Source organism: Leopardus geoffroyi, chromosome X (assembly GCF_018350155.1).
Source record: "Leopardus geoffroyi isolate Oge1 chromosome X, O.geoffroyi_Oge1_pat1.0, whole genome shotgun sequence".
Classification (NCBI taxonomy): domain Eukaryota; kingdom Metazoa; phylum Chordata; class Mammalia; order Carnivora; family Felidae; genus Leopardus; species Leopardus geoffroyi.
In genome coordinates this window covers 45,175,989-45,202,458 of record NC_059343.1, presented here as the reverse complement: position 1 = coordinate 45,202,458, position 26,470 = coordinate 45,175,989, and positions in this window count along the sequence as shown.

Sequence of the window (26,470 nt, the reverse complement as noted above, 5' to 3'; positions counted from 1 at the left end):
GTTATGCCTTGTTTCTCACTATCATTGTGATTCTTGCTCTACTCTTTGCCATAGGATTGGCTGAGGCCACCCTGGCTGGCTGGAAATGTGGTGAGAGGTTTCTGTTACCACTCACCTTCCTTTTATGGATAGGATACTTCGTTGGTACCAACATGGGGAACCAATGGCCATAAGAGACTAAAAAATTAGATCCCCATAAATCTTATAGTAGAACAAAATACCATCATCCTACTCCTGGTGTTTGGCTCCTCAAAAGCTCAATTACTGGGAAAAACTGTCTTGCTTGTTGGGAAAAAAGTTCATCATCGTCTCTGTTAAAAACTTAACATGCCTAGGCCAAATATTTTATATCTCAACTGCCCAGAAAACCCCATTGTGGGGGATCCCAGATCACCTTGAGCCAGATCCCCACCCCTTGTCTAACTTGTCTCATCTCTGAGAGGCCTGGAACAAATTCAACACAGCCATCAAATGGCAGGCCCCAGGTGCACTATACTAGATATGTGGAAGATCAGCCTATATAGTACTTCCCTCAGTCTGATCAGGGTCATGTGTACTGGAAAGTATTTGTCCATCTTTCTTCCTGCTCCCACTTGCCAGAAGGAAACATTTGGAAGTACAAGTGTATGGGGACAGAGGGACTCAAAGAAAGTGGCATGCCTTATAAATTGTAGATTAGAAAGATGATAAATGGTCTCCCGAGCATATTATCAAATATTATGGCCCTGCCACCTGGGCAGAGGATGGGTCCTGGGGCTACCACACTCCCATTTACATGCTAAACTGCATAATCAGACTATAAGCAGTTCTAAAAATTATAACCAATAAAACTGCCAGAGCTTTTAACTTACTTGACAAGCAGCAAAACAAAATGTGCAATGCTATCTATCAAAATTAGTTGGCCTTAGATTACCTGCTTGCTTCTGAGTGAGAAGTTTGTAAAAAGTTTAACCTGAGCAACTGCTGCCTACAGGTGGATAATGTGGAAAAAGTCAGAGGAGATCACAAATTTCAATGACAAGGATGGCTAATGTCCTCATCCACACCTGAAATGGTTGAAACCCCAGGGAGTTATTTGGAAAATGTTTTCAACTTTCAGGGGATTCAAAACTCTCATAAAAATTATCCTCCTGATTCTGGGAGGTTATTTAATCCTACTTTGCTTAGCTCCCCTGATTGTATGGTCTGTCTCCAGGCTCATTGAGGCCATGATTTAAAAGAAAGAAAGAAAGAAAGAAAGAAAGAAAGAAAGAAAGAAAGAAAGAAAGAAAGATGGCCACTCATGTAATGATGTTATAGAAATACAAACCTCTAAACCAAGATGATGCTCTTTGACCCAAAATAGAGTGGTACAAGCATCAAAGGGAGGAATGTGGTAGAGTCCCCTCCTTAAGGAAAGAAAAAAAACCCCTCAAGGTAACCTGACTATGTGTGTATGTGACAACATCCCTCATGAGACCACTTAATCAGAATGCATGTTTATGTGTGTTACCATATGTGGAAGACAAATTAGAAAACATATTAAAAAACTACACCACATGGTGTTTGGGGGCTCGGTTTTTTGGGTACTAACCCAACTGAGCAGTGCCGGCACAAATAAAGTTGCTTCCTGGAAAGAAAAGCCTTGATGTCATGACTCTCTGTGCAAGAATACTGCTACACTCACACATGGACTCACTTGTTTCAGGACTCAGCTCAAAGTCAACAATTTGAGAAATCACTGGATTGCATATAAAGGAGATTCATTTGGAATCCCAAAGCATCTGCCAGAGGGACAGGAACAAGTTTGGACTTTCTACAGGAACAGAGGCAGTGGCAAGTGCCATTTTTTGCACTTGCTCTTACCTTGCTAGTGCTTGCAGATCCACATGGACACAGCCTCACTAATGCCACTGGTGTGATCTTCTCACAATGCTCTTCTCTCACATTGACAAAGCCATAAGCATATCCCACCCCTAGAACCCTTTTCTGGCTTCAGTAAAGCCCCAGAGATGTAAGGATGATTCAACATCTACAAACTAATGAACATGATACACCATATTCACAAAATAAAAGACAAATTCATATGATAATCTCAATACATGCAGAAAAACATTTGACAAACATCCATTTATGATAAAAACTCCCAACAAAGTTATGGGATAACTATAACAAAGTTATAGATGGAACTTATGTCGACATAATAAAGGCCTTATATGACAAACCCACAGCTAGTACTCAATGGTGAAAAGCTGAAAGAAGGCATCCACATTGGTAAAGAAGAAGTAAAATTGTCACTGTTTGCAGATGACATGATACTATATATAGAAAACCCTAAAGGTTCCACACACAGACACACACACACAAACCCTGTTAGTCCTCATAGATTCAGTAAAGTTGCAGGATACAAAAACAGTAAAAAGAATTCTGTTGCATTTCTATACACTAATAATGAAATATAAGAAAGAGAAATTAAGAAAACAATTTCACTTACAATTGCACCAAAAATAAAATACCTAGGAATAAATTTAACCAAGGAAGTGAAATACCTGTACACTAAAAACAATAAGGAATTTGAAGAAGGCAAAATAAATGGAAAGATGTACCATGCTCATGCATTAGAAGAACTAATATTGTTAAAATGTCTATACTACCCAAAGTATCTATAGATACAAAGCAATCCCTATCAAAATGCCAATGGAATTTTTCACAGAGCTAAAATAAACAATTCCAAAATTTGTCTGGAACCACAAAAAACTGAATACCCAAAACAACCTCGAAAAGAAGAACAAAGGTGGAATTATCATGTTCCCTAATTTAAACTATATTACAAAGCTATAGTAATCAAATCAGTATGGTTGGCATAAAAACAGACACAAAAGTCAATAGAGCAAAATAGCCAGAAATAAACCCACTTATATATGGTCAATTTTCAATTAAAAAAAATAAAACTTATAGATAGATAAGAGATTGGAGGTTATCAAAAGGGAAGAGGGTTGAGGCATAGGCAAAATTGATGAAGACTGTCGATTGTATTGTGAAATCAGGGAGTATGAGCCTCCAGATTTGTTATTCTTTAGGATTTGCTATATAAAGTAATGTCATCCACAAATAGTGACAGTTTTTACTTCTTCCTTTCCAATTTGGATGCCTTTTTTTCCTTGTCCAATTGCTCTGCTTAGAACTTACAATACTATGTTGAATAAATCAACTTAAATTTTAAAATAATTTGAGCTGAATGAAAATAAAAATATATCAACATTTAGGGAATATAGTTAAGTCAGTGCTTACAGGGAGATTTAAAATCTTTTAACTATATACAATAAAAAGAAGGAATATCTAAAACCAGTAATCTAAGTTTCCACCCCAAAACTGTAGAGAAAGAAGAACAAATTAGACCTAAAAGAAGCATAAGTAAAGAAATAATAAAAATTAGAGTAGAAATCAATGAAACGAAAAACAGAAAAACAGAGAAAGTCAATGTGATAAACCTCTAATGAGGTTGAACAAAAAAAATGGCTCAAATTCCAATATCAGGTAGGAAAGAGGAAGAATTACTACTGATTCCACAGGATATTAAGGAGATACTGTCAACTGCCCTATACCAATAAGTTCAAATAACTCTATGAAAAAACTTGACTTTTCAGTTAAATACTTTCTGAAAAATATTTCTTCAAGTCCAGATTATTTTACTGGGTAATCCAACCAAACTTTTAATGGAGAAATAATACTAATTTTATGCCTTATTTTCCAGAAAGTAAAAGAAAAAGGAACACTTTCCAAAGATTTTTTTTGGACCTACTATTGCAATAATAAAAAGCCAGACATAATATTGCCCAGGAATAAAAAAAGTATAGAATAGTATTTATCTTGAACATACACACAAATATCTTCAACCACATATCTGGAAATCAAATCTTAGAATATACAAAAAGATAATATACCACAATCAAGTATGATTTATCAGAGGAATTCAAAGCTGGCTCAACATTTGAAAATAACAAATATAATTCATCCAATTAAGAGACTAAAAAGAAAAAAAACTATTATTTCAATAAAAAACACAGAAAAAAGCAATTATCAAAGTTAAATATCAATTTATGATGAAAATTCCCAACAAACTAGGAAAATATTGGAAGTTTCTCAACATAATGAAAAGTACCTATGTAAAATCTAAAGCCAAAATCATACTTAGTGTTGAGAGAATGAATACATTCCCACTAAGATCAGGAACAATGAAGGATGTTGTCTCTCATCATCCTTATTAAACATTCTACTGGAAGTCCTAGCAATTGTAATAATAAGAATAATTGAAATATAATCATTGGAAAGGAAGAAATGAAACCGTTCTTATTAAGAAGTAAAATTACAGAAAGAGGAGGATGGCAATGGAGTAGGAGGACTCTAGGCTCACCTCCTCCCATGAACACAACTAAAATAACTATCAAATCATCCTAAATACCACAGAAATCAACCGGAACACTGACAGAACAAAATCCATAATGAAAGGGAGAGAAGATGACACATTGAAGAAGATAGGAAGTGCAAAGACATGGTTTTGGGAGAAACAGATCATGGTGCTTTGGAGAGGAGGGAGTCATAGTCGTGGAGAACGACAGGAGAGAGAGGAGCACAAAGAGAATATTTCCCCAAAGCCATTGGCTTTACAAGAGAGTGTGGCTGAATTTTGTGAGTTCTTGCAACAGGCAGGGCTTAAAGCCTGGAGTTTTAAAGATCAGCATGCTTGTTTGGGATAGAACCTGGAGGACACTGTGCTGCTCTTGGAGGGAAGGCAGGCAAATAACCCAGGGACAGTGTGGAAACAGCTACTAAAGAACACCTGGGGCACATGGGGGAGGGATTATTTACTCTTCTTGGAGCACATCACTAAGAGGCAGTGTTCATGGAGATGCCTCTGTGGGAACAAAGGTGCTGGCCAGTGCCATTTCCCTCCTCCACCCCTCAGCACAAACACAGAGCCACCTGTGAGAAACAGTACAGTGCCAACACTGGCTGCCTAACTTGCTTACACCAAGTCCCACACCCCAGTGGTTTGTTGAGACTGTCCTTATCAGCCAAGCTTCCTCAGTCCCAGCATGGTGGGCCCTTCACATAGAAGACTAGAACAAACTCCTGCCCACATCTCCCAACCAGAATTCTGTAGGACCTCAGTTCTTTTGGAGGAGGTGTTAGGTCATAAGCAGCCTAGAGCACACCTAATTAAAACTCACCACATTCAGGCTAGGAGCAAACACAGCCCACAGCAGGCAAGGAGAGCCTCTGCAGATGACTGGCCTGAAGGATAGAGCAGCCAAAACAAAACATCAGAGAACATACAGCACACACTGAAGACACTCCCTAAAGAGGCAGACCCTGGGAACTACATGACCTCTTTTTCAAAAGGCCATTATTTTCAGGAGCAAGAGACATAACTAGATTTTCTAACACAGAGAAGAAGGTAGAGACTTAGATAAAATGCAAAGATGGAGGAATTTATCCCAAATGAAAAAAAATAAAAAACAAGATAAGGCCACAGTCAGAGATCTAAGTGAAACATATATAAATTACATGTCTGGTGGAGAATTTAAAGCAACCATCAAAAGGATACTCACTGGACTTCAGAAAAGAATATAAGACATCATTGAGACCCTTACCTCAGAGACAGAAGAGTTAAAAATAAATCAAACACAGGTGAAGAGTGCAATAAATGAGGAAACAGGGTTGATGCAGTGACGAGCAGGCTGGGAGCAGAGGAATGAATTAATGACCTAGAAGACAAAGTAATGGAAAGAAAGCTGAAAAAAAGGAAAAAAGAATTATGCAACATGAGAATAGACTTGGAAACTCAGTGCCTCAGTCAAATGTAATTAACATTCATATTATAGGAGTCCCAGAAGAAGAAGAGAGAGAAAAGAGAGAAAAGGGAGCAGAAAATTTATTTGAAGAAATAATAGCTGAAAACTTATCTAATCTGGGGAAGGAAACAGACATCCAGTTCCAGGAAGAACAGAGAACTCTCATCACAATCAACAAAAGCAGGCCAACCCCAAGACATAGTGTGATTAAATTTGCAAAATATAGCAATAAGGAAAAAATTTTAAAGGCAGCAAGACAAAAGAAGTCCTTTAACTTACAAGGGAAAACCCATAAGGCTAGCTGGATATTTCTTAACCAAGTTGGCAAGCCAGAAGGGAGTGTCATGATATATTCCAAGTGTTGAATGAGAAAAATCCGCAGCCAAGTATACTCTGTCCAGCAAGGCTATCATTCAGAATAGAAGGAGAGATAAAAATTTCCCAGACAAAAAAAAAAAAAAAACAACAAACAACAAAAAACAAAACTGAAGTGGTTTGTGACCACTAAGCCAGCCCTGCAAGGAATATTAAAGGGGACTTTTTGAGTGTAAAGGAGAGACCAAAAGTGACAAAGACAAGAAAAGATCAGAGAAAATCCTCAGAAACAATGACAAAATAATTAATAAAATAGCCATAGATATACTGTCTATAAATGATTACTTTGAATGCAAATGGACTAAAAACTCCAATCAAAAGACATGGAGTGTCAGAATGGATTAAAAAACAAGACCCGTTTATGTAATGTCTAAAAGAGATTCATTTTAGGCCTAAAGACACCTTCAGATTGAAGGTGAGGGGCTGGGGAAGTATTTATCATGCAAATAATATCAAAAGAAAGCCAAGGTAGCAACACTTATATCAGACAAACTAGACTTTATTTAATTTTTTTTCAATATATGAAGTTTATTGTCAAATTGGTTTCCATACAGCACCCGGTGCTCATCCCAAAAGGTGCCCTCCTCAATACCCATCACCCACCCTCCCCTCCCTCCCACTACCCATCAACCCTCAGTTTGTTCTCAGTTTTTAACAATCTCCTATGTTTTGGCTGTCTCCCACTCTAACCTCTTTTTTTTTTTTTTTTCCTTCCCCTCCCCCATGGGTTTCTGTTAAGTTTCTCAGGATCCACATAAGAGTGAAACCATATGGTATCTGTCTTTCTCTGTATGGCTTATTTCACTTAGCATCACACTCTCCAGTTCCATCCACGTTGCTACAAAGGGCCATATTTCATTCTTTCTCATTGCCACGTAGTACTCCATTGTGTATATAAACCACAATTTCTTTATCCATTCATCAGTTGATGGACATTTAGGCTCTTTCCATAATTTGGCTATTGTTGAGAGTGCTGCTATAAACATTGGGGTACAAGTGCCCCTATGCTTCAGTACTCCTGTATCCCTTGGGTAAATTCCTAGCAGTGCTACTGCTGGGTCATAGGGTAGGTCTATTTTTAATTTTTTGAGGAACCTCCACATTGTTTTCCAGAGCGGCTGCACCAGTTTGCATTCCCACCAACAGTGCAAGAGGGTTCCCGTTTCTCCACATCCTCGCCAGCATCTATAGTCTCCTGATTTGTTCATTTTGGCCACTCTGACTGGCGTGGGGTGATATCTGAGTGTGGTTTTGATTTGTATTTCCCTGATGAGGAACGACGTTGAGCATCTTTTCATGTGCCTGTTGGCCATCTGGATGTCTTCTTTAGAGAAGTGTGTATTCATGTTTTCTGCCCATTTCTTCACTGGGTTATTTGTTTTTCGGGTGTGGAGTTTGGTGAGCTCTTTATAGATTTTGGATACTACCCTTTGTCCGATCTGTCAATTGCAAATATTTTTTCCCATTCCGTTGGTTGACTTTTAGTTTTGTTGGTTGCTTCCTTTGCTGTGCAGAAGCTTTTGATCTTCATAAGGTCCCAGTAGTTCGTTTTTGCTTTTAATTCCCTTGCCTTTGGGGATGTGTCAAGTAAGATATTGCTACGGCTGAGGTCAGAGAGGTCTTTTCCTGTTTTCTCCTCTAGGGTTTTGATGGTTTCCTGTCTCACATTCAGGTCCTTTATCCATTTTGAGTTTATTTTTGTGAATGGTGTGAGAAAGTGGTCTAGTTTCAATCTTCTGCATGTTGCTGTCCAGTTCTCCCAGCACCATTTGTTAAAGAGACTGTCTTTTTTCCATTGGATGTTCTTTCCTGCTTTGTCAAAGATGAGTTGGCCATACGTTTGTGGGTCTAGTTCTGGGGTTTCTATTCTATTCCATTGGTCTACGTGTCTGTTCTTGTGCCAATACCATGCTGTCGTGATGATGACAGCTTTGTAGTAGAGGCTAAAGACTGGGATTGTGATGCTTCCTGCTTTGGTCTTCTTCTTCAAAATTACTTGGGCTATTCGGGGTCTTTTGTGGTTCCATATGAATTTTAGGATTGCTTGTTCTAGTTTCGAGAAGAATGCTGGTGCAATTTTGATTGGGATTGCATTGAATGTGTAGATAGCTTTGGGTAGCATTGACATTTTGACAATATTTATTCTTCCAATCCCTGAGCAGGGAATGTTTTTCCATTTCTTTATATCTTCTTCAATTTCCTTCATAAGCTTTCTATAGTTTTCAGCATACAGATCTTTTACATCTTTGGTTAGATTTATTCCTAGGTATCTTATGCTTCTTGGTGCAATTGTGAATGGGATCAGTTTCTTTATTTGATTTTCTGTTGCTTCATTGTTAGTGTATAAGAATGCAACTGATTTCTGTACATTGATTTTGTATCCTGCAACTTGGCTGAATTCATGTATCAGTTCTAGCAGACTTCTGGTGGAGTCTATCGGATTTTCCATGTATAATACCATGTCATCTGCAAAAAGTGAAAGCTTAACTTCATCTTTGCCAATTTTGATGCCTTTGATTTGATTTTGTTGTCTGATTGCTGATGGTAGCACTTCCAACACTATGTTAAACGACAGCGGAGAGAGTGGACATCCCTGTCGTGTTCCTGATCTCAGGGAAAAAGCTCTCAGTTTTTCCCCATTGAGGATGATGTCAGCTGTGGGCTTTTCATAAATTGCTTTTATGATCTTTAAGTATGTTCCGTCTATCCCGACTTTCTCGAGGGTTTTTATTAAGAAAGGTTGCTGAATGTTGTCAAAGGCCTTTTCTGCATCGCTTGACAGGATCATATGGTTCTTATGTTTTCTTTTATTAGTGTGATGTATCACGTTGATTGATTTGCGAATGTTGAACCAGCCCTGCATCCCAGGAATGAATCCCACTTGATCATGGTGAAAAATTCTTTTTATATGCTGTTGAATTTGATTTGCTAGTAAGACAAACTAGACTTTAAAACAAAGTCTGTAACAAGAGACAATGAAGGGTACTATATCATAATAAAGGTGGACAATCCAACAACAACAAAAAATATAACAGTTGTAAATATGTGTTTACCCAACACAAGGCACCCATATATATAAAATAATTGATAAGAAACATGAGGGAACTAATTGATAATAATACAACAAAAGTAAAGGACTTTAACACCCCACTTATATCAATGGGCATATGGTCTAAGCAGAAAACTAACAAGGAAACAATGGCTTTGAATGACAGACTCCTCTCTCCAATCAAATGGTTTTTAGCCTTTCTCCTACTGACATGGTGAATCATGTTGAATGATTTGTGAATATTGAAGCACATTTGCGTCCGAGAAATAAATAAATCCCAGGTGATTATGGTGAATTAGTTTTTAAATGTATTGTTGGATTCAATTAGCTAATATTTTGTGGAGATTTTTGCATCTATGTTTATTAGAGATGTTGGCCTGTAGTTATCTTTTTCGTGTGTATGCTTTCTTTATCTGGTTTTAGTATCAAGGTAATGCAAGCCTCATGCAATGAATTCAGAAGTATCCCTGGGATAAAGGAGATTTTTGATGACTGATTCAATCTCCTTACTAGTTATTGGTCTTTGTAGATTTTCTATTCTTCATGATTCAGTTTTTAAGTAGCTTGTTTCCAGAAATTAAACTATTTCTTTTAAGTTATTCAATTTGTTGTTGTACAATTATTCATAATAATCTCATAATCTTTTTTACTTCTGTGGCATTGGTTGCAATGTCCTTTATTTTATTTCTGATTGAGTCTTCTTTCTTTTAGGCAATCTAACTTAAGATTTGTCGAATTGCAGATCTTTTCAAAGATTCTACTCTATCATTGATTTTTTTCTATTGCTTTACTTTTCTATTTTATTCATCTCTTCTTTAATCTTTATTATTTCTTTCTTTCTGCTAGCTTGACTTTAGTTTTTTTTTCTTGAGTTATAAATTTAGGTTGTTTATTTGAGATCTCTCTTCTTCTTTAATGCATGCTTTTATAGCTGTAAACTTCCCACTTAGTACTGTTTTCACTGTATCCCCTAAGTTTTGATATGTTGTGTTTTCATTTTCATTTGCCTCAAAGTACTTTCTAATTTCTCTCTGACTTCTTCTTTAATCCATTTGTTGTTGAAGACTTCTTCCACATATTTATGGATTTTTCAGTTTGCCTTCTGCTATTAGTTTCTAGTTCCATTCCATTGTGATCAGGAAAGAAACTGTTTAATTTCAATATTTTAAAATTTTAAGCTTTTAAGACTTGTTTTGTGGGCTAAATGTGGTTTCTCCTGGAGTATGGTTCTCATATACTTTTTCTGTATTTTATCTATTATTTATTTATTTATTTATTTATTTATTTATTTTTGAGAGAGAGAGGCAGATGGTAAGAGAGAGAGAGAGCCTGACATGGGGCTTGATCCCACAATCCTGGGATCATGACTTGAGCTGAAATCAAGAGTCAGATGGTTAACTGACTGAGACACCCAGGCACCCCTCATACACTTTAGAAGAATGTATATTATGCTATTGTTGGGTGTATTGTTTATGTCTCTTAACACTACAACTCTGTCTTATCACACATCCCATTCCCAACTTCCAAACATTCACTCAGACCAAATAGTGCATGATATTTTGTGAAAGTTAGCAAAGTTCATGGAGTTGAATGGAATGAGTTACATCAAGCTCCTAGACAGCTTTCCACCATTTCCTTGGTTTCTAGTTTATTTACTTTTTATCCCTCATCAACTCTCTATGTTTATGGAGCAACAAAATGTACTTTCCTTTGTCTTATTCCCACTCAGGCTCACTAGTGTTTCACTAGTTCTGGCCTAGGGACTGAATAACCCTCCTCTCTCCAGCTTGAGTGAGAGATCCACCCCCCAGCTCCCCTGCTCTGCCAACACCTGTCCCAAACAAGCAAAGTTTGTGCTTTCTGAGACCCAAGCTCATCCTCTGCATCCAGGACACAGGAAGAGACCCCCAGTCTCCACCCTTCATCTACTCTATGTCAGTCCATCCAGGTGTGAGAATTGCTCCTCGGGATCCTCTCCCTGTACCAACTGTCATGCCCTTTTGCTATGAGTGGCACAGACATGCTGTCCTTAAGGCCTTCCTTGTGTCCATTGGAGTGGCCAGGATGGTCAGGCACTTGTGTGTCTGAGCCATGGCAAGCCTTGATTCAGAGTAAATGTTTGCCCAGGTTCTTTCCGGGGAAGGGACCTGGAGCAGCTGTAGTTTTGCAAAAAGGAAGCTGGGCCAGCCTTTGGCCTTCCAGGGATTGAGTGCCAGGCCAGACTGTTGCTAGATGTGTGAGCCTGCTCAGGTCACTGGACATCTCTGAGCCCCGTTCCTTAATATGCAAAAGAGAAAGTGCAAGACATACTTACTGGGGTCTTACTAAAGGACAAACATGCTGTTAATCATATACGAATGTAAGTTTACCCAAACTGAACTGATACATTTCCAAAATCCAAGGTAAATCTTTATACATTTCACTTTTTTCTGGCATCAGCTCCTACCAGGAATCTGCGTATGAAAGAAAGCTAATGTTAAGAAGTACAGCAGCATTTGGCCCCCAAAATCAACATCAATTCTGTCTGCCTGAATGACTGTCCTCATCTGTTGCATAGCAACCTCCTCTGTTAGCTGCCTGTTTTTCCTCAGCACATCCTCTTATAATGTCCGTAGTGGAATGTAAACAAACTCAGAAAACAAAAAAGGTCTGAAACACCATTTTATATGCTATTTTCTCCCAAATCTGTATCCGCAATTCTAATTTGGCCTATAACTTTCATATCCATAATTCAACTGCATACCTTACTTCTCTAATTGGATATCTCTTGGTATTCTCAAAATTAACATGTCCCAAACTGACATCTTGAATATATCCTTCTCACAATCATCATGTATTCCTTCACTTGACTTCTTCATCTCAGTAAATACCATCATGCATTCAGATTTTCAATCCAGAAACTCTTGAGTCTTCATGACTTCCTTTCTTTTTCTATATTCAAACAACCACCAAATCTTGAATATTCTACCTTAAATATATACCAACTTCTCTCCTTTTCTACCATCCTACACTATTCCACTAGTATCTCTCTAACCTGGCCTACTGAGCAAACTCTTAATTGGCCTTCCTACTTCTAATCATTTTCCAACTACAATCAGTTCTCTACACAGTAAGTAGAATAATCTTAAAATGTAAATCATATTATACCACTTATTATTTCCATTTAAATCTGCCATTGTTTTCTCACTGCAAATAGAATAAAAGTTAAATTCCCTACCCTGGACAAGCAGTGCCTTGGGCAGGACTCGAACCTTTCCCAACCTTCTATTTTCTTTATCTTCATTCCCCTGTCGTTTCATCCAAATACTAACAACATCTACTTCAACAAAAATTCATGCTTGTCTCATGCAATTTTTGATTAAAAGCATTGTTAGAAAAACAGTGCTATTTTTAAAAATATTTATTAGTTTATTTTGAGAGACAGAGAAAACGTGAGTGGGGGAGGGACAGAGAGAGGGGGAGAGAGAGAATCCCAAGAAGGCTCTGCGCTCAGCACCGGGCCTGACAGGGGGTTTGATCTCACGACCAAGAGATCATGACCTGAGCTGAAATAAAAAGTTGGACGCTTAACTGGCTAAGCCACACAGGCAACCCCAAAAGTGTTTTTTATTGATCTGTAATATGCAATTCTAAATAAAATCCCAATGCCGGCTATAAAAATGCAGTTCTGTGACAAGTAGTCCTCACTCCAACCAGAAAGCTCCACTGAAACCCCCAACAAATGGAGAAATTCTAGAAACTTCTTTGTTCAATTCTACAGCCTCAGTCCATGTTACTATTTTATCTTTTCTATTCTCCAACTACTCTGAACTTCATTATTACCTGAGGGCCTCTGCATTCCTATTTTACTTGTCAGAACATACTTATCCTCACTCTTTGCCTTGCTAACTCTTATGCATCCTACAGAAATTGACTTAATATTATTTTCTCATAATAGCCTTCCCTGACCATCTTAATCTATCTAAATTGAGACTTTGTTACAGATAGTATGACCATTCATCCCAATTCTCCTAAGACAGTACTGGTTTATGCTTATTGCATTAGCAAAATTATAAATGGTACCCTCATTTACTCTCAAAAGTGACTTTATCAACTTTATCAACTTGATTGATAAAGTCAACTCTATGTAGAGATTCAATATGCCCCCAAGGGGTGGTCAAAATAAAGCAAGAAAGAGGAAGGAAGAGTATGATAGGAGAACTGAATGTAAGTTTGAGAGTAAGAAGAGTAGAAGGATATACTAAAAGAGAGAATAAGAGGTTATGAAGGATAATAAAGATTTAGAAGGGGTGGATGAAGGACTAAATACAGGGGAAAAAATGAGCAAACTGAGGAACAGAGACAGGAAAAGGAATAGTGGCTAAGATAAAGTCACATCTCAACTCTAGGTATAGTAAGGGTTCTCAACTGACTGGGGTGCAAACATGAAATAATTTTATTTTTTGCAGTAACAACTCTCCATATAGCAAAGTTGAAAACATTCTGTTCATATTTGTGTGGATTGGCCAGATTCCGTAACTTGTTGGTGATATTAAATCTTTAGAATGATTTCATATTGATATTTCTGACATTATCCCATTTTAAAATTTTATTTCGAACTTAATGTAAATCTTGGATCTCTTTGCATACCCCAGGTCATGCTAGGCCAGACTATGACTTTAACTGCATATATAATATTTAGGAGGAGGAGAAGAAGCCAACGATGGTACATTCTCTCCCCTTGTGTCATTGTCCTTCCAAGGCACTCACTTTCTCTTCCCTGATGTGGTAGAATACAAAAAGGAGAGGAAAAAATATAACTCTTTACTAGCTGAGTTTTAAAGTCCCACTCTGATTGACATAACTCCTTTCAAGAGCTTAATGAGAATAGGTCGTAACTATATCAATGCCCTAGGCTTGCTCCAGTGCATCTTCCCTAAATCATTGAAATTCCTTGGAAAATTTGGTTATCACTCCCTATTGACCTCCAACTTGTGGCTTTTATATAGCACCCTTCTATTATATATGCCTCTTGTCTCCTCACACATATATTATGGCAGCACTAGAAAAGCTATATTCCTGTCTCAGCTTCTCTCAGTCACTGATGCAGTGAAAGTCCTAAATTCCTCTTACCAGGCAACTCCCACAGTGCCATATTCCCCTAAATTTCTTCCCTACTATTTGGGTGACATGGGATCAGATCAGTAAGTACATAAGCTAATCAGACATAAAACTGAGGAAGAAAATATGTCTCCCACTCAGAATAAGTACCAATTATTACTAATAATATTGATTTCAAATTTAATTTTGTTTGGGCAGTGTTCATTTTCTTGCTAAATTCTTAATATTTATATAATATGTAATGATGTACACTTTTATCCATTATAGTGGTACTTTGAGTTTTCTCTTTTTATTTCTTGATCAATCTCACTAGGAATTTATAAATTCTTTTTTTTAATGAAATATATTGTCAAACTGGTTTCCATACCACACCCAGTGCTCATCCCAACAGGTGCCCTCGTCAATGCCCATCACCCACTTTCCCCTCCCTCCCACCCCCATCAACCCTCAGTTTATTCTCAGTTTTTAAGAGTCTCTTATTGTTTGGCTCCCTCCCTCTCTATTTTTTCCTTCCCGTCCCCCATGGTCTTCTGTTAAGTTTCTCAGGATCCACATAAGAGTGAAAACATATAGTAGCTGTATAAATTCTATTAATATTTTCAAAGAACAAAGTTCTGGCTTTATTAATTTTGTATATTTTGGTCTGTTTTGTATTCTTTTAGTTCAAATTTTTATTTAAGTTCCAGTTAACATATAGTGTAACACTGGTTTCAAGAGTAGAATTTAGTGATTCATCACTTACATACAACACCAAGTGCTCAGCACAAGTATCCTCCTTAATACCCATCAAACATTTAGCCCATCCTTTGCCCACCTCCCCTTAATCAACCCTCAGTTTCTTTTCTATAGTTAAAAGTCTTTTATGGTTTGCTTCCCTCTCTTTTTCTCCTTTCCCTTACCTGTTTTGTTTCTTAAATTCCATATATCAGTTAAATCATATGGTATTTGCCTTTTTCTGACTGACTTATTTCACTTAGCGTAATACACTCTAGCTCCATCCATGTCATTATAAATAGAAAGGTTTCATTCTTTTTGATGGCCCTTGTATATATACACCACCTCTTCTTCATCCATTCATCAGTCGAGGGACATTTGGGCTCTTTCCATACTTTAGCTATTGTTGATAATTTTGCTCTAAGCATTGGGGTGGATGTGCCCCTTTGAATCAGTATTTTTGTATCCTTTGGGTAAATACCTAGTAGTGCAATTGCTGGGTTGTAGGATAGTTCTATTTTTAACTTTTTGAGGAACCTCCAAACTGTTTTCCAGAGTGGCTGCACCAGTTTGCATTTGGGGATGACTTAGAAGCACTGTAACTTTTTCTTCCCCCTTCCCCCGCCCCATGGTCTGTCAAGTTTCTCAGCATACACATAAGAGGGAAAGCATATGGTATCTGTCTTTCTCTGCCTGACTTATTTCACTAAGCATAACACTCTCCAGTTCCATCCACATTGCTACAAATGGCCAGATTCCATTCTTTCTCATTGCCAAGTGGTATTCCATTGTATATATAAACCACATCTTCTTTATCCATTCATCAGTTGATGGACATTTAGGCTCTTCCCATAATTTGGCTATTGTTGAGAGTGCTGCTATAAACATTGGGCTACAAGTGCCCCTCTGCATCAGCACTCCTGTATCCCTTGGGTAAATTCCTAGCAGTGCTATTGCTGGGTCATAGGGTAGATCTATTTTTAATTTTTTGAGGAACCTCCACACTGTTTTCCAGAGTGGCTGAACCAGTTTGCATTCCCACCAACAGTGTAAGAGGGTTCCCCTTTCTCCACATCTTTGCCAACATCTGTTGTTGTTCCTGTGTGGTTAATTTTAGCCATTCTGATAGGTGTGAGGTGGTATCTTATCGTAGTTTTGATTTGCATTTCCCTAATGATGAGTGATATTGAGCATCTTTTCATGTGTCTGTTAGCCATCTAGATGTCTTCTTTGGAAAAGTGTCTATTCATGTCTTCTGCCCATTTTTTAATTAGATTATTTGGGTTTTTTTTGGGTGTCGAGTTTGATAAGTTCTTTATAGATTTTGGATACTACCCATTTTTTGGATATATCATTTTTTTATATTAGAATGTGTTTTTTTTTTTTACTTTTTCAGGTGTCATCATTAATAGTAACCAATAAATAGTACTCTGTACAGTACTGTGGATAATTTTTTAAGAAGACATAAAATATAGTTCTTGTTCACTATGTTGCTTTTTTTGGACATATAATTTGTAAATATCTTCTTGCATTCTGTAGGCTGCCTTTTATTTTTGTTATTTGTTCACTGTATAGCAGCTTTTTATCTTGATGAAGTCAAAATAGTTCATTTTTGCTTTTGTTTCCCTTGCTGCTGGTGACGTGTCTAGTAAGAACTTGCTATGGCTGAGGTCAAAAAGGTTCCTGCCTGTGTTCTCCTCTAGGATTTTCATGGTTTCCTGTCTCACATTTAGGTCTTTATTCCATTTTAAATTTATTTTTGCATATGGTGTAAGAAAGTGGTCCAGTTTCATTCTCTTATATGTTGCTGCCAAGTTTTCCCAACACTGTTTGTTGAAGAATTGGATATTCTTTTCTGCTTTGTTGCATTCTGCTTTGTTGCAAGATTAGTTGAACCATATAATTGGGAGTTCATTTATGGATTTTCTATTCTGTTCCATTGATCTATGTGTCTGTTTTTGTGCCAGTACCATACTGTCTTGATGACTACAGCTATGTAATGTAGCTTGAGGTCCAGAAATGTGATGCCTCCAGCTTTGCTTTTCATTTTCAGAATTTCCTTGGGTACTTGGGGCCCATATCCCTGATAAACATGGATGCAAAAATCCTCAACAAGATATTAACAAATCGAGTCCAACTGTACATTAAAAGAATTATTCACCACGATCAGGTGGGATTTCTTCCAGGGCTGCAGAGGTGGTTCAATATTCGCAAATCAATCAATGTGATATACCACATTAATAAAAGAAAGGACAAGAACCATACAATTCTGTCTATAGATGCAAAAAAGCGCATTTGACAAGAGAAGATGGCAGTGTAGGAGGATGCTGGGCTCACCTCGTCCTGCTGATCACTTAGATCTCATGCACACCAGCCTAAATAACCCAGATAACCTCCAGAAGACTAGCAGAATGGACTCTCCAGAGCCAAGAATAGACAAGACGCCCATGCAAGAGGGTAGGAAGGGCAGAGAGGCAGTGCGTCCTATGCAGACTGGTGGGAGGGAGCTGGGCAGTGGAGGGGCAGCCTGCCCAACAAGGTGGAATCCCTGAAGTCTGGTTTGCAAAAGTGGAGGGGCCAGACTCCATGGGTTCTGACAGCCAGTGTGACTTAACATCTGGAATGTTATAAGTCAACAACTCTGCTCCGATAGTGGGAGGGCGGGATGACACCGGGAGGGAGGGGTGTTGAGCCCTGGAAGACAGAGCTCAGCTCAGTGGGGAACAAAGGCACTGGTAAGCGCCATCTCCTTCTCCCATCCCCCAGCCGAAACCCCAAAGGGAGCCAGTTCACCAAAGTTGCTTGGACCGTGGAAACACCCAATGTTGTGCTTCTGTGGATCCATCCCTCCTATGGTTCTGCCTCCCTCCCGGTGCTGCAGGGCCCTTCCCACAGGGGTCCACCCATAGTAGACCTAGCTGAGCCTGCCCCTCCCTCCCCTGTGCACCTTGCAGATCCACCCTGGCTAATATGCTAGATCCCATAGAAGCAGCACCATAAGCCTGGCAGGGTGCAAGTAGTCCAGACAGGGGCCACACCACTCCACAGTGAGTCCTGCCCCTGGGAGGGGGGAAGATAAGCTACACACCAGTCTGACTGTGGCCCCAGCGGTGGGCTGAGGAAAGACATTGGGTCTGACTGCGGCCTTACCCACCAACACAAGTTACTCCAGACAGCACAGGGGAAGTGCCCTGCAGTTCCGCACCACCCCAGGGACTATCCAAAATTACAAAACAGAAAAATTCTCCTCAAAAGAAACTCTAGGAAGTAGCAACAGCTAACCATTTGATCAAAAATGATTTAAGCAATATAACGGAAAAAGAATTTAGAATAATAGTCATAAAATTAATCGCTGGGCTTGAAAAAAGCATAGAAGACAGCAAAGAATCTTTTGCTACAGAGATTAAGGGACTAAGAAATAGTCATGAGGAGCTAAAAAATACTATAAATGAGGTGCAAAATAAAATGGAGGTGACCACAGCTCAGATTGAAGAGGCAGAGGGAAGAATAGGTGAATTAGAAGATGAAATTATGGAAAAAGAGGAAGCTGAGAAAAAGAGAGATTAAAAAAACCCCGGGAGTATGAGGGGAGATTAGAGAACTAAGTGATGCAATCAAACACAACAATATCCGTATAATAGGAATTATAGAAGAGGAAGAGAGAGAGCAAGGGGCTGAAGGTGTACTTGAGCAAATCATAGCTGAGAACTTTCCTGATCTGGGAAAGGTAAAAGGCATTGAAATCCAAGAGGCACAGAGAACTCCCTTCAGACGTCACTTGAATCAATCTTCTGCATGACATATAGTGAAACTGGCAAAATACAAGGATAAAGAAAATTCTGAAAGCAGCTAGGGATAAACATGCTCTAACGTATAAAGGGAGACCAATAAGACTAGTAACGGATCTATCTACTGAACATGGCAGGTCAGAAAGGAATGGCAGGAAATCTTCAATGTGATGAACAGAAAAAAATATGCAGTCGAGAATCCTTTATCCAGCAAGTCTGTCATTCAGAATAGAAGGAGAGATAAAGGTCTGAATAGACATGAATAGACACTTCTCTAAAGAAGACATCCGGATGGCCAACAGGCACATGAAAAGATGCTCAACGTCGCTCCTCATCAGGGAAATACAAATCAAAACCACACTCAGATACCACCTCACGCCAGTCAGAGTGGCCAAAATGAACAAATCAGGAGACTATAGATGCTGGCGAGGACGTAGAGAAACAGGAACCCTCTTGCACTGTTGGTGGGAATGCAAACTGGTGCAGCCGCTCTGGAAAACAGCGTGGAGATTCCTCAAAAGATTAAAAATAGATGTACACTATGACCCAGCAATAGCACTGCTAGGAATTTACCCAAGGGATACAGGAGTGCTGATACAGAGGGGCACTTGTACCCCAATGTTTATAGCAGCACTTTCAACAATAGCCAAATTATGGAAAGAGCCTAAATGTCCATCAACTGATGAATGGATAAAGAAATTGTGGTTTACTTTACATACAGAATGGAATACTATGTGGCAATGAGAAAGAATGAAATATGGCCTTTTGTAGCAACGTAGATGGAACTGGAGAGTGTGATGCTAAGTGAAATAAGTCATACAGAGAAAGATACCATATGTTTTCACTCTTATGTGGATCCTGAGGAACTTACCAGGAGACCATGGGGGAGGGGAAGGGAAAAAAAAAGTTGGAGGGAGCCAAAGCATAAGAGACTCTTAAAAACTGAGAATAAACTGAGGGTTGATGGGGGGTGGGAGGGATGGGAGGGTGGGTGATGAGTATTGAGGAGGGCACATTTTGGGATGAGCGCTGGATGTTGTATGGAAACCAATTTGACAAAAAATTTCATATTTAAAAAAATAATTAAAAATAATTTTAGAAAACCCATTTGATAAATTACAGAATCCATTCTTGATAAATATCCTCAACAAAGTGGGGATACAGGGAACATACCTCAAGATCGTTAGGTATCCTCAACTGAGAGCTTCTGCACAGTCAGGAAGAATGCAACGATATCCACTCTCACCATTGTTATTTAACATAGTACTGGACATCCTAGCTTTAGCAATCAGACAATAAAAAGAACTAAAAGGCACCCAATCAGACAGAAAGAAAAACTTTCACTATTTGCAGATGACTTGGTACTCTATGTAGAAAACCTGGAAGGCCCCACCAAAAAATTGCTAGAACTGATATACGAATTCAGCAAAGTTGCAGTATATAAAATCAAAGTACAGAAATGTGTTGCATTTCTATACAGCAATAATGAAGCAGAAAAAAGAGAAATCAAGGAATTGACCCCATATACAATTGCACCAAAAATCATAAGATACCTAGAAATAAACCTAACTAAAGAGGTAGGAGATCTGTACACTGAAAACTATAGAACACTTATGAAAGAAATTGAAGAGGACTCAAAGAAATAAAACAATATTCCATGTTCATGGATTGGAAGAGAAATGTTGTTAAAATGTCTATGCTACCCAAAGCAATCTACACATTTAATGTAATCCCTATCAAAATACCATCAGCATTTTTCACAGAGCTAGAACAAACAATTTTAAAATTTGTATGGAACCACAAAAGACTCTGTTTTGTATTCTAATTGTTTCTATTCTCCTCATTATTTACTTCCTTCTACTTCATATTTAATTTGCTCTTTTTTGGCCAGCATTTAAAGATGGAAATTTAGGTGAATGATTTTTAAGAGTCTTTGCTTCTCCAATATAAGCATTTAAAATTATACATTTTCCTGTTTTCTCCTGTAGGATTTTAATGGTTTCCTGTCTCACATTTAGGTCTTTCATCAATTTTGAATTTGTTTTTGTGTATGGTGCAAGGAAGTGGTCCAGGTTCATTCTGCATGTCACTGTTCACTTTTCCCAACACCATTTGCTGAAGAGACTTTTTTCCATTGGATACTCTTTCCTGCTTTGTTGAAGATTAGTTGCCCATACATTTTTGGGTCCATTTCTGGGTTCTTTATTCTGTTCCATTGACCTATGTGTCTGTTTTTGTGCCAGTTCCATACTGTCTTGATGATTACAGCTTTGTAATACAGTTTAAAGTCCAGAATTGTGATGCCTTCACTTTTGCTTTTCTTTTTCAACATTACCTTGGCTTTTTGGGGTCTTTTCTGGTTCCATACGAATTTTAGGATTCTTTGTTCTAGCTCTGTGAAGAATGCTGGTGGTGTTTTGATAGAAATTGTATTGAATGTGTAGATTGCTTTTGGTAGTATAGACTTTTTAACAATATTTGTTCTTCAAAACCATGAGCATAGAATGTTTTTCTATTACTTTGTGTCTTCAATTTCTTTCATAAGCTTTCCATAGTTTTCAGTGTACAGATCTTTTACCTCTTTGGTTAGGTTTATTCCTAGGTATCTTATGAGTTTTGGTGGAATTGTGAATGGGATCAATTCTTTCATTTCTCTTTCTGCTGCTTCATTATTGATGTATAGAAATGCAACCTGTTTCTGTACATAGATTTTATATCCTATGACTTTGCTGAATTCACATATGAGTTCTAGCAATATTTTGGTAGAGTCTTTTGGGTTTTCCATGTCATCTATGAAGAGTGAAAGTTTGACTTTTCTTTGCCAATTTGTGTGCTTTTTATTTCCTTTTGTTGCCTGATTGCTGAGGCTAGGTCTTCCAGTATTATGTTGAACAATAATGGTGAGAGTAGACATCCTTGTCATGTTCCTGACCTTAGGAGAAAACCTCTGTTTTTCTTCATTGAGGATGATATTAGCTGTGGGCCTTTAGTATATGGCTTTTATGATGTTGAGATCTGTTCCTGCTATCCCTACTTTACTTAAGGTTTTCATCAAGAAAAGTTGTTGTATTTTGTCAAATGCTTTTTCTGCATTTATTGAAAGGATCATATGGTTCTTATCCTTTCTTTTGTTAATGTGGTGTCACATTGATTTTTTTGCGAATATGGAACCAGCCCTATAGCCTTGGAAAGAGCACAAATGTCCATTGACATTTGTGGTATATATAGTTGTGGTATATATATATATATATATATATATATATATATATATGATTGAATACTACTTGACAATCAAATCTTGCCATTTGCAACGTGGATGAAACTATAGTGTATTATGCAAAGCAAAATAAGTCAGGCAGAGAAGGACAAATATCATATGATTTCACTCATATGTGGAATTTAAGAAACACAACAGATGAACATAGGGGATGGAAGGAAAAATAAGATAAAACAGAGAAGGAGGAAAACCATAAGAGACTCTTAAATACAGAGAACAACCTGGGGTTGCTAGAGGGGAGATGGGTGGGGGATGGGCTAAATGGGTGATGGGCATTAAGGAGGGCACTTGTTGGGTGTTACATGTAAGTGATGAATCACTGGGTTCTACTCCTGAAACCAATACTGCACTGTATATTAGCTAACTTAAATTTAAATAAATAAATTTAAAATTTTTTAAAGTGACAAACTGGGGCATCTGGGTGGCTCAGTCGGTTAAGTGTCCGACTTCAGCTCAGGTCGTGATCTCATGGTTTGTGGGTTTGAGCCCCACATAAGGCTCTGTGCTGACAGCTCAGAGCTTGGAGCCTGCTTTGGACTCTGTGTTTACCTTTCTCTCTGCCCCTCCCCATTCATGCACTGTCTCTCTCTTGTCTCTCAAAAATAAATAAATGTTAATTTTTTTAAGTGACAAACTATCTACATATGTTTTATCTGGAAATACAAAGTTTGGCTATCGTAGTTCAGTCAAGATGACCAGAACAGTCTCTGAGAAGCAGAAATAGAATTCAATTTGAACTAAGAAAATGCAAACTTGATTATACTCAAATGCCTCTTATTTCCCTTCCTTTTCTTAAAAAATAAATTTTAATGAGGTATAGTTTATACAAAACCAGTTGTAAGAATTTTAATATATCAGTGTAACCACAAGATATAGAACATTTTCCAAAAGAAAAAAAAAATAAAGAAAATTTTCATTACCTGCGAAATTCCCAAAATCTAGGTCAGTATTCCCCACCCCTAGGCAACTCCTTATCTGTTTTCTGTCACTGTGGGTCAGATTTATGTTTTCTGAGGTTTCATAAAAATGTAATCATACAGTATATATAATACCCTTGTGTAAGACTTCTTTTGTTTTAAGATTCAAATGTGTTGTTTCAGGTATGACTAGTTCGTTTAGATTTCCCATGTATGGATATACCACATTTGTTTATATACCACAAATTTTGATGGATAATTTAGATTGTTTCTATTTTTTTTCCTATTATAAATAAAGTCATTATGAAGATCCAAAAAATAAAAATAAAAAACATAAAATTATGAATTTTCCTTTATGCACTGTGTGCTCTATCCCACACAGTGATATGTTGTGATTTCATAAAATCCAATTCACAATATCTTCCAATTTCCCTTATGATAAAATCTCTGATTAATAGTTTATTTAGGAGTGTGTCATTTTATTTATAAATATTTGGGACACTTTTCTAGATAGCTTTTAGCTATTTCATAGTTATTGATTTCTAATAATTTTGTTGTTGCCAGAGAACATGCTCTAAAATTTCAAACTTTTGGCATTTATGGACAAATATGAATATAGGTATGTATCTGAAATATATATATATATGGATATGTTATGGCCCAGAATATAGTCAACTTTGGTGAGCATTATATGTGCTCTTAAAAATAATGTGAATTCTGCAGGTATTATATGCAATGTTTTATAAAAATGTCAACTACATTAACTTGTATAACACTATTATTGAATTCCTCTAAATCTTTACTGATTTTTTTGTGTAGTTATCCTATCAATTACTGACTGTGGTTGTGTCTCTTTCTACCCTTAGAGCTCTCTGCATTTGTCTCATGAAGATTTGAAGCTATGTCTGTAGGTGCATACATAGTTAACATTATTATGCATTAAGCGACTATCTTTATGAAATCTCACTTCATTACATGTTATATTATTTTTCTTAATGTCCTCTTCATCTGATATTTATGTAGATACAACAGTGTTCTTAGATTTACATTTTGCATGATATACCAATTTTCATCCTTTTATTTTCAACCTATTTGGGTATTTTTAAGTACATCTCTTTCTGTCAGGAAATAGTTGGGTCTTGCTTTCTTAACCTACCTAAAAATCTCTGTCTTTTTATTAAAGTATTTAGTATATTTCTATTTACTGTAATTATGTATGTGATTGAGTTTATTGTTTGCTATTTGTTTTCTCTTTCTCTTATTTGTTTATTATTCCTCTATTCCACATTCCTTAATTCATTGAAGATAATCAAAAATTTTTGTATTTTATTTTAACATCTGTATTTTATTTTTAGCTATAAATTTTGTATAACTTTTAGTAGTTGCTTAAGGGTTATAATATGCATCTTTAACTTGCCACAGTCCGTTAAAATTAACACTTATTGTTTCACATAAACATAATAGATTTAAAGTAGTATAATTCTATATATCCCTCTACTGTGTGGCTGTGGTCATATATTTTATTTCAGCATTTATTATACATCTCATAATAATTTTTGCCTTAAATAGTTTCTTTTTTATAATTAAGCGAAAAGAAAATATAGTCTTGCTGGGATTAAAAACTGAAGCATTAGTGGTTTCCAGATGCAGAATAATAGGTCACCAAAAAGAAGGGACTCTAGTAACCTTGAGATAGCCCTGGCACCTCTCCTGTCATCTAATTATAAGATTAAAAAGTAGTTTAGATTATCCAGGAACCAACGGGCATTGAAAGTGGAAAGGGATGAGGAAGTGAACTTAGCCTTCATCTATTACACACATTGTTCTGCAGGGAACTGATGACAGCTGCCTGGTACCTTTACTTATTTTTATTTACTCCTTTACACTCTAACACCTTTCATGGAATATTTAAGAGCCTCACAGAAACACAAGAGATTAGAAACACAGCAAGGCCAGAATAAGTTCACATTAGAACAGAAGGATCAGACTGGGAAGGTTTTAGCTTGGAAGGTTCACAATAAAGTCTTTCGTGATTAGGGAGTTGCAAGTTTCCCCAAGGCAAGAATATTTAAGGTCAGAGATATAATGTTTCTGAAGAGAAAGCCCACACAATAAAGTAAGGGAAAGTTCTATTGATTAACCCCCATCCTTGCCCAGAGAAGCACTAGTCAGAAGCCTGCCTTTTCTTCCTGACCCAAATACATCATCATTCTCCACAGGTTTTAGGGCAAAAAACAAAGGAGCATCAACAATCTGGCACAGAGAAGCAACAAGCTGTAGCAGCTGCAAGGAAGACAGAGCCATCAAAAATAAGGCATGGCCCAGAACCCTTAGAGGACAATGCATCAGTTACTTTAAAAAGACCAGAGAGTGTGTGAATGCCAAGAGGGGGTGGTGATTCAGGAGAATAAGGAGAGGTGGGGCTTCTAGGGCAGTTTGCTCAAAACATAAGAAGTCTTTAAAAGTTACATGCAGGGGGAGGAGAGGGAAGATGGCAGCGAAGGAGGACGCTGGGCTCACCATGCGTCCTGCTGATCACTTAGATTCCACCTACACCTGCCTAAATAACCCAGAAAACCGCCAGAGGATTAGCAGAACAGAGTCTCCGGAGCCAAGCGCAGATGAGAGGCCCACGGAAGAGGGTAGGAAGGGCGGCGAGGCAGTGCACGCTCCACGGACTGGCGGGAGGGAGCCGGGACGGAAGGGCGGCTCGCCGGCCAAGCAGAGCCCCCGAGTCTGGCTGGCAAAAGCAGAGGAGCCTGACGGACTGTGTTCAACAGCAAGCAAGCGCGACTTAGCCTCTGGGAGGTCATAAGTTAACAGCTCTGCTCAGAAAGCGGGAAGGCTGGAGGACAAAGGGAGGGAGAGCTGCTGAGCCCCCGGACGACAGAGCTCAGTTTGGTGGGGAACAAAGGCACTCGCCAGCGCCATCTCCCCCGCCCATCCCCCAGCCAAAATCCCAAAGGGAACCAGTTCCTGCCAGGGAACTAGCTCGCTCCGCCCAAACACCCAACTCTGTGCTTCTGCGGAGCCAAACCTCTGGCAGTGGATCTGACTCCCTCCCGCTGCCACAGGGCCCCTCCTGGAGTGGATCACCTAAGGAGAAGCGAGCTAAGCCTGCCCCTCCTGCCCCCGTGCACCTTGCCTACCCACCCCAGCTAATACGCCAGATCCCCAGCATCACAAGCCTGGCAGTGTGCAAGTAGCCCAGACGGGCCACGCCACCCCACAGTGAATCCCGCCCCTAGGAAAGGGGAAGAGAAGGCACACACCAGTCTGACTGTGGCCCCAGCGGTGGGCTGGGGGCAGACATCAGGTTGGACTACGGCCCCGCCCACCAACTCCAGTTATACACCACAGCACAGGGGAAGTGCCCTGTAGGTCCTCACCACTCCAGGGACTATCCAAAATGACCG